This window comes from Mustela erminea, chromosome 3, assembly GCF_009829155.1.
Source record: "Mustela erminea isolate mMusErm1 chromosome 3, mMusErm1.Pri, whole genome shotgun sequence".
Lineage (NCBI taxonomy): Eukaryota > Metazoa > Chordata > Mammalia > Carnivora > Mustelidae > Mustela > Mustela erminea.
The window spans coordinates 127,712,563-127,721,584 of NC_045616.1; the positions used below are offsets into that span (position 1 = coordinate 127,712,563).

Below are 9,022 nucleotides of genomic sequence, written 5' to 3' on the forward strand. Positions count from 1 at the left end.
ATCCATTAGATGTAGTTTAACTGTGAAATTATTTCAAGAGGTAAAAATGGGGACATTAGTTCTTTTCAGTATCTGTATTCTTCCCAAGTACATATGAAAAATATGCTTCCAACTACACCTTAAAGTGAGGTCACACTGGGCTCTCTTTCCTTATGCCGCACCAACTGGTGATGCTCTGGATTGTGACTTTTTTGCCCATCGTGGACTGTAGTAAGAACATGGATCGGAGGCTGAAGCCAGTCCCCAGTGAACATGTCATGTGAGGAAAAAGTAATTTTTTTCTCTGAAATCCTTGATATTTTCCATGGTTGAAAAGCTCAGTATAACTTAACCCATCTTTAGTGATAGAATGGAATGAACGTTAATAGAAAAGAACAATCCCTATTTCCAAACGATAAGAAACATGAGCATTTATGATTTATTTTAACTTTTCCTAGACCTGTTGCAGTATGTTCAGGAGACTTTGAGTTAAATGAAGCTTACGGTTTGATGGGTTCCTTTTATTCAATACCTCCTCGGAACATTGAACCTGCACTGGACTCTCCAATTAGAATCTGTGTGATAAATGATGTGTTCATACTTAGTTGACCATTAGTTGCCTTTTTTCTAAAAGCATCTCTAGCACTAGTGCTCTGAGGAACACCCTTTTGGAAATGTTGAAGTAGTCCAATGAAGGCATTGAGGCTCCCAATGAGGTTAAACTGCCAAACTGAGGTTAATCGGTAATGTAGGAACCACACAGCTAGAACCAAGTCTCTTCATTCTGTTTTCTGCTTTCTGCTATACACGCATTATAAAGGACAAAGCTTATATTTTTTCTTCATGGGGTAATTGTGTTCACAGAGAATTGGCAATTGTAAAAATTGTAAATAGCTAGATATCACAAGATCTTAGATTTGTGGCCTTTCTTAGGTAAAACACAGGACAGTGGGGAATGATTTTATTTCACAATATGTACTTCATGAGAGTAAATCTACATTGAAAGGGGCCAAGAGTCAACCTAAATGAAATTCACATAAGTTGCATTGACATTTGAGCTCATATCACACCACTGAAAAGCTGAAGGTGTCCTTTGAATGCCATACATAAATACGTCCTGAGCTGCTTCACAGGCATCATAAAAGCCATCTTTTTAGCAAGCCCTTCCTTGAACTTTCTAGAGAAAATTTATCCTCTCCACCCCAAGTGCCAGGTTTGGAACTCTATCTCTTCTCCTTGTTTTATGTTCTTCTAAAAACTTATGATGTTTTGACACACTATTTTCTACATGTGTCTGCTTAGTGTCTCTCTCCTCCCTTAGCAGAACCTAAACGCTGTGAGGTCAGGGATAAGTATAAGTGTTCTCTAAAGTATTCCCAGCACAAGTGCCATTGGCATAGTATAGTCACTCAGCAAATGTTCTTGAAATTACGAATAAATTTTTTACTTATCTCACAAAGCTCAGATGAATTTGGAATGTTCTTTGGCATTCAAAGGGTGCAGCTTTATGATGCTGTGCATGAAGCATTGCATAAGGTGGTAAGTAATTACACTTTATTAAATCTAACCAAATACCAGGTATCCAGAGGATTATGAAATAAAAATAAGAAGGACTAGTAATTAAGATTTCTTAGAGCATGATCTCAGAAGAGATTTGAAATAGGTAAAATTAATCTTGAAGCTCTCTTTTAAGTAAAATATTCCCCCATATTCTCCCCTAGTCCTAGTCACCCAAATTCCATTATTTTTTTTTTAAGATTTTATTTATTTATTTGACAGAGAGAGATCACAAGTAGACGGAGAGGCAGGCAGAGAGAGAGAGAGAGGGAAGCAGGCTCCCCTCCGAGCAGAGAGCCCAATGCGGGACTCGATCCCAGGACCCTGAGATCATGACCTGAGCCGAAGGCAGCAGCTTAACCCACTGAGCCACCCAGGCACCCCCAAATTCCATTATTTTTGAAAACCACTCCATCTACCATCTTTGGAAATACTCCATTTTCTAGCACATTAGACAATACTCTAACTGGCTCTATAGTCTGCCAACTAGTTCTGGTCCCGGCCCTTTTTATTACTCTTTTCTTGTGAATAGATGGGAAAGTCTCCTCACCCTGATCCCATAGTCTGTGCAGGTTTGTTGGGTATCATGACTTGACTCTTCCTTAGTAAACTAGTGAGCACATACTTATGAGCATGGAGAGATATCATTATCCTTAAAACTACTTCAGTGGGGAAGAACATCTATCAAGGGAAGACTTAAACACTGCTCAACTCAATATTTAGGAAAGGCTGGAATCAGGGAAGGTGATTTCACTAGGAGATGGGGAAAAGCACCCCTCTCTACGATTATCCTTTACCTCTAAACTTAGTTTCTAATCAAATAGAAATTTGATTCTTCAAAAGCAGCTGGACAAGAAGAGGTCCTATTTTAAGTCAATTCAGAAAGTCACTCTGTTTATCCTCCCTGGTTCTAATACATGTTCTGGAAACATTTATCTGAGTCCAGGGAAGGGTATGTATGCTGAATATAAACCTTAGAAATTCTGAGTGAAAGAAAGACCAAGACAAGGTGAAGACCTCTCTGAATGCGTAGTTCTCCAGTTCCCTTCCATTCCTATTCCATCACTATGTGGCCTCATTGTTGAATATGCGGCTGCAGGGCTGTGTCAAAAAGTCATGATTTCCTTTCTCTATGTCTTTTTAAGAACTTCTCTTCCCTAGAGAACCTCTCTTCTTGAATCAGAGACTTTCTTTATTGGATGTAAATTTCTATTTCCACTATCAAAGCTGATGAGTTTTAATTAATTCATTTTGCTGACTACACTCTTTAGAGAAGATCATTTCCTTTCTGAATGCAAGCAGCCACCAAAAAGATGACACATTTTGTCTTTTTTCTACGCCCAAATGTAAATAATTATGATAACCTCTTGCTATGTGGGAGGTGGCTGTCTAGTATGAGCATTAAATTACAGCTCCTGTATTGTGTTCTCTTTGGTTAATGTTCATCCTAATTCGATAGACTAAATTGTATGTGATGTGGAAAATTCCTATTTGCACTTACAAAATATAGTTTAGCAAATTGCTCTGTGACACCATTCATTTTATTGCATGAACATTGTTGTAGAAAATGAATACATTTTTATTAGTTATACCATGTTCTTCCACAAAAAGAGACCAAAACTTTCTATAAATATCCATCTTATAAAAAAAAATATACAACTAAGCAAAATAGTGTTATTTTACTTACTTCACTATGAAAAACTTGATAAAGGTTGATCTCCTTCTTGGATCTAGCTACAAGTCTTTCAAATGGTAGTTTTTTGAGCCAGAGTGGCTCTGAGACATGGAGAGTTTCTTTTAGGTCATTTCCCCACCGTTTACCTCAATGTCTGCTCAGTCCTTGGTTAGCACAGGCCTCCCCTTTACCCCCCACCCTCCTTCGAGAATATCACAGTTGTTAGTGTGGTGCACAGTGATATGTGAACAAAGCTGCTGATCCTGGGAACCATGATTCATATTTTATTGCCATTTTACTGGGTTGTTTTTATAGCTGGTTTTATTGTCCCTGTCTATTTATTCAGAAGGTGTCATTCTGAAAACATAAACCTAAAAATAAGATAGCAGTTGAGGAGAAAAATAAAAATGTGTATTTTTTTTAGAATGAGTTTAACAAACTCTGTATTTCAGAATGTTTCAGAATGTTTCCACTCTCTTAAATGTGTTTCTGAGAATGCCGTTGCATCCCCAGCCCCAAGAAATAAAGATACTGTAAACAGAAGCAGGGACCATCAGAGCTAGAAGAAATCTTAGAATTGACCTCTGAAACATTTTCACTGTACCGATGAGCAAACTGAACTCTAGAGCAGGTGAGAAAGTGACTTGCTCAAATTCATACGGCCGGTTCACTTGTAAAGAAAAGCCTGCCTTTCCTCAGTTCATGCCTCGGACCTACACTACTTTTGCACACTGTGACTCTCAGAACAGGTGCTCAGTAAGTCCCCAGTGATTGATCGTGAATCCATTGACTGCACTGCCCTGAGCAGGGTGCCGTGGGGACAGAGAAGGGCAGTTCTGAGGAAGGAAAAGATATTTTTATCTGAAGGGCAGTTTACTGATCTCATGATTGTTGGGCTTGACTCCTGAAACGCTGGAAAAATCCAAGGGAGCTTGTGAAACATAGGAGCTATTTTGTACTGTTTTCTTAGCCACTGTTGTAAATATCTCCCAGGGCAAGAATCGTGGTTAATAATAATGGCCCGATCAACCTATCATGAACTATTTATTTAATATATAACATGTCGGTAGCACTATATTGCAGTAAAGTGAGGTGGGCCAGGGAGGACAGTGAGCAAAATGAATATTTTGGTTTTAGTATTTCCACCATGCACACAGACTTCTCGTCTGCAGAGTGAGAGAATAACCTCACAGTTCTTTGAAAGAGTCAAAGATAAAATTGAGATTGTGTAAATTAAGTAATTATCAAACTGTAGTAGCTATATGATCAGTTTTTATTATTTTAAAAACGTTTTTAAGCTAAAAGAACTGTATATTTATAAAAGTGTAAAATGCAAGTGTCTAAGGAAAAAGGGATATGCATCTGGGGGGAGGAAGGAAGGAAGGAAGGAAGGAGAAAGAGAGAAAAAGAAAGAAAGGGGGAAGGTAGGGAAGAAGGGAGGGAAGAAGGAAGGAAGGAAGGAAAGGAGAGAAAGAAAGGAAGGGAGAAAGATTCTCACAGGACAATCTCAAGGCTACAGAAATGGCCCACAGAACACAACACGCCATATTTTCAGTCAGTTTCCAACCATAATTGCTATGTTATTTCAAAAACAATTCACTACAAAGTTAGGTGTATTATGTACCTGATATTTTCACTTTTTGTTTGTTCTGTATTTGGAGGTTTTTAAAGACCTTTATTTGCCTGTTGCACTTCAGTTAATGCAACAGCCCGTATCTGGTCTGTAGTACAGAAGGCAACCCCCTACCTCACTCCTCACAGACACACAACAATGAAAAAACACCGTGTCTGTTTTTCTCACCTCTATTCTACATAAACAAACACATTCACACATGCTTTGGTTCGCTTATGTTGTCCTTCCTTTTTTGTCATTTTGTCTCTTTGGGTCTACTGTAGCTCTGCTCTGTTTAGAGATTTGATCTCTTCGGGCCCTCCTCTGATATTTCTGGATCTCACAGCCCCCACCGCCATGCTCTTTTCTTTCAGAATAGTTCACTGAACTGCAGCGGTGTGGGAATCGATTGGGAGTGCATCTGTAGCCTGGCACTCAGCGGGGAAGTTCTGCCAACCAAGTCATCAATATGTGCTCCCACACAGCTGGCTCTCTTATGTCCACTCGAAGATTCTCTATCAGAAACATCAGTCAGAAGGCGCACTCTGGAGTTGGGACTCTGCCTTCCTGTATTTGGTCCTTTTCCCCTGATGGTACTGGAGCAAATCTCCAGATTATCTCAGAAAATAAAGCTGAGATATAAGCAAGAAGACTAGAAAAAAAATTAAACCACGCTGTCTCATCCCCAGTTGATGTGCTTATAAAAATTGGGAGCAATGACTCTGACAATGACTTCAACCGACGGTAAGCCTCCCAGAAACTCTGGTCATGGGATCACAATGGCTGCAGCTGCGTGAGGCTGGGTGGTTTCAATTTTCAGGCAACTCTTTGAACACCGTATTTTTATTTCAGTTTATACCTCCTGAGTTTCAGTATGAATAAACTAAGTCTCAAAGCAAATCTCAGCACACTGAGAGTTAGTAAGTTCCATCCGAAACCAGAAATCACTGACAATGTGTACAGAAGGTGACCCAAGTTCAAGGAGAAACATTCAGACCTCTACGAGCCATTTAATAATTTAAAAAAAAAAAAAAAAAGAGCTGCATATTAAATGGCATTTTTTTTTTAAGAATAAGTGCTAAGTTTTGTCTGATTTGGGGTTTCCCCGCCATGGTTTTGCACAGATGTGACGAGGACTCTGGATTTTACTAAGGGAGTATGATTACTCTTCACCAGTTTTGGTCACACCCCACTTGGAATCGAACTTCAGGGAATAAAAACTCATCATGTCAGAAATCTCGGAGGAAAAGTCAGTATATATGTTAATAAGAAAAAAAGAGTCTAATAGCTTTGGCAGCAAATAAATTCTGTGCTGAAATCGTGCACAAATGTTGAAAAAAGACTCCGATAGCCTGGGTTTGCACTTCTTCATGTGAAATGGCAGGAATTACACACAGAAATTAAGCCCGAAGTGGTCCTCACAATTTGAGTAGCTACTTATTTGAACTCATAGAGAAATGAGAAGATGAAAGATGGGATTGTGAGCTTATCCCGGGGAGTCTACCAATAGCATTATAAAAATTAAATTTGAAGGGAAAAAAGAGAAATTTTTACTCCTTTCATGTATTTCCCTGGGTTCTGTGTTGTGGTGGTTGTTTTATTGACTTTGCTGTTACTGGTTTTCTAAAGTCCATATCTGAAGCCCAGACATGAAACCCAAGAGTCTTTCAAAAGTCTGTGTTTATCCAAAGGCTTTAAAAGAGCAGATTTTATGAATCTGATTTTGTTCTAAGGCTGAATATTTTGAGTTCCTGTAGGCCTAGCAGCTAAGAAATAATTTGTTTAACAGATTACTGCTATGACCAATTAGTCTAACTCTATGCAATAAGGGCCATTATGAAAATAGGAAATGATATTTATCTCATTTAAAATTTGAATTTTTTAAAATTTCTTTTATTTTTTCCAGAGAGAGAGAGAGAGAGGGAGAGAGAGAGGGAGCAAAATCTGGGAAGGGGCAGAGGAAAAGGGAAAGAGAATTTGAGCATGCTGCAGGCTCAGCACAGAACCACTCTCAGGGCTCGATCTCATGATCCTGAGATCATGACCTGAGCTGAAATCAAGAGTCCAACGCTTAACCATCTGAGCCACTAAGGGTCCCCCAAATTTGAAATATTTTTATAACACAAATCATTGAACCCAACATAAGTCTTGTCAAAACTCATTTGTTCTAGAAAGTTGAGCTACATGGTTTGGTTTTAAAGGATAGCATCAAGGCATTAAATAAAGAATATAGAATCACTAAATTAACAATGATTGCCAATGTTTAAGCATTCTAGAAAGTCGTGACTAAGGGGAGACCATTAGTATTTTAGTGGCTATTTAGAGTCAATCTTACAAAGCCCTCTAGCAACTGAGAGAATTCTTTAAAACTAAACATTTTGTCTTTGGACATAAACACATTTTGAAAATTTTAAGCATCCTATACAGAGGACAAACACATTGATTTGGATCTGTGAGAGGATTATGGTTGCGGGATGACTTAAACAGCACACTGAAAGATGAAGTAATTCATAAGGAAACACTTTAGAATATAAATACTATATCCAGTTTTAAAACATGCATAATGCACCGTCCTTGTGATTCCACGATAATCATATTCACTTGCAGCCCTGATTCTTTCCTCACCTCGCATTCTCCTAATCACAGCACCATAGAACGCGAGGAACAGAGCCTAACCCCTTCACGTTACAGACAGAAAATAGAGCTAAAATAAAATTTAAAATACAATAGGGCAATCCGGTGGGAAAATTCTCTAAGCGGTTAAGAATAATATGCTTAGCACGGAGACCTTGATTTCTGTCATTCTCCTTTGTGATAAAAGTAACTCCGCTGTGCTGGAGATAAATCGGAAAGTACACCCCAAAAGCACAAAGACAAGGAAATAAATAAGGAACTGTAAATCGAAAGGCGATGCAAAGAATAGGCAAGTTCCCTTTTGGCTCACGTTCCTCCAGATCACCGGAAAACTAAAGAGCAGCAGGTTTGGTGTTAGTGACCTGAAACTGCAGCCCTGGTTCTGTCATGTGTTTGTTAATTGACTAACGTGCGCTCTATTGGTCTCTGTTTCCTTATCTCTCAAATGGTGTATTAATACCTTCCCTGCCTGGGTTCCAAGGCCATTGTGAAGAAGAAATGAGACAAAGGATTTGAAAGGCTTTCTCCGTTCCAAAGCGTGACAAAATGATTGTGCCCTGAGCGGTGGTACCACTTGTAAGTCTGCATTGCTTTCGGTCAGACTTGTTGCCAAATGACACCAAATTGAGTTTCTGGAGGGCAGCCAGTTGATAAACACTGAAATGAAGGGATGCTTTCAGTGAGTCACACCTGTAGCCATCTTTCACTGTTCAGCTGACAACTGGGCCTTGCTTCGTATTACTTGGCAACCCTCTCCAGAGGCTGCCAGCACTTCTGCAAATCCTTAGCCAAAATACCAATCTGCTTTGCTTTTGCATTTGTTTGTTATTTGTTAATTGCATCTTAGCCTTGCAACTTTGTGCTACCCTGGTCTGCACTTTGCAAACAAAACAACATGAAAGAGTAAAGGCAACAAGTTCTGTATCAAAAGAGCTACTGTGGAGAAGTAGCTTGCAAAAAGCAGGTAACCAAGGAGGTCAGAATGACAGGGAAAGAGGCTAATATAACTGGATTCCTGGCTTACAAAGGAGTTAAAAATGAAACAGCGGCCAGCTTAAAATCAATATGAAATTCTATAGGCAGCCTTTACAAAGAAATCAAGGCAAGCATAATATGATCTCGGCTCTCACTCTCGGGAAGAAACGATCACTCCATCGTGCAGTTCTAGCTAAATGCAAAAGCCAAGTCCTCCTAAAAGCCCCCCTGAAATGGAATTACTGCAATCAGGCACTGTGGTCAGGAGGGCATGGATGAGATTGATGAGGTTATCAAGAGACAAATAAGGAGCGAGCCTATACAAATTGCTGAGCAGAAAAGGAAAACAGGTTCACGTAGCATATCATTAACAGTTTTCTTTCCAGGGATAGAATCAGATTTCTACTTAACCTATCAGTGGGCTTCCAAATATGCAAACTCAATTAAACAAGAGATGGAAAGAGCATCACCACCCCACTCAGGATGTCTCCCATCAGCCAGATTTGGTTTTCTAAGTGATGGTCTCAAGCGGCCCCTCTTAACGGACTTCGGTGAGCGACAATGGACTCTCACGGCTCTACTGGGCAGTC

At 39.4% G+C, this 9,022-nt stretch overlaps 1 long non-coding RNA gene across 1 annotated transcript; it reads left to right on the forward strand.

The window, feature by feature from the left end:
* Positions 1–225: 225 nt before the first annotated feature.
* Positions 226–3,804, forward strand: LOC116585687. Its single transcript, XR_004283775.1, has 3 exons — positions 226–270; positions 1,440–1,518; positions 3,725–3,804. It is a non-coding gene; the product is annotated as an uncharacterized LOC116585687 (long non-coding RNA).
* The last annotated feature ends 5,218 nt before the right edge of the window (positions 3,805–9,022 follow it).